Below are 744 nucleotides of genomic sequence, written 5' to 3' on the forward strand. Positions count from 1 at the left end.
GCGCAGTGTGTGCGTTGTGTGCGCGTGTTTGGGGGGGTGGGGGGTTACAGAGCTGGGAGATTCTGAAGGAGACCTCCCCCTTCCCCGCTTGCCTCTGTCGCCCCACCCTCCGTCTCAATTGCAGGAACTCCAAATTATTTTAGCCTACACTGTAAACCTGTAGGTCTATCCCAAATGAAACAAAGAGTTCTCTACTGACTTGACTGACCAAAACACGGCATAATTTGGAAATAGACAGTAGCCTATGTTTGTTTGTGTTTTGGCAACATTCTCATAGGCTTTGATTACTCATTGCTGTTGTCGACTGCATTTTTAACTATGACCTAACAGGGAAATGGCCTTCATATCTTGTTGGAGGGAGAGCCCTGCTGTGTGAGTTTGTGAGTTGTGGGGGGAGGGGGGCTGACTGGCTAAGCAGTGATGTAACTGGGCCTGGTCTAAGTAGGTTATACAGTTGATTAAAATAAGAGGAAAGCTATGCCGAGAGAGAAACACACACACTTTTATGTTCTGTCTGCGTCCATTTACAGGAAACCTTGGGACGGGATCCTGTATGTAGGCTGGCCACAGTAGGAATGGCTGTTTTATAATTAGCAGTAAATGCCATTGGGCTGTGATGAATGAACTGTAAGGAGTGATAGAGATGTAATACAGACAGTAAACGCGGCCCTTACATTCAGTACATTCTGTTGGTGTGTGTGTGTGTGCACGTGTGATGGATGAACTGTGAAGGGTGTTACAAGC

This window comes from Salmo trutta, chromosome 12 (assembly GCF_901001165.1).
Source record: "Salmo trutta chromosome 12, fSalTru1.1, whole genome shotgun sequence".
NCBI classification, from domain to species: domain Eukaryota; kingdom Metazoa; phylum Chordata; class Actinopteri; order Salmoniformes; family Salmonidae; genus Salmo; species Salmo trutta.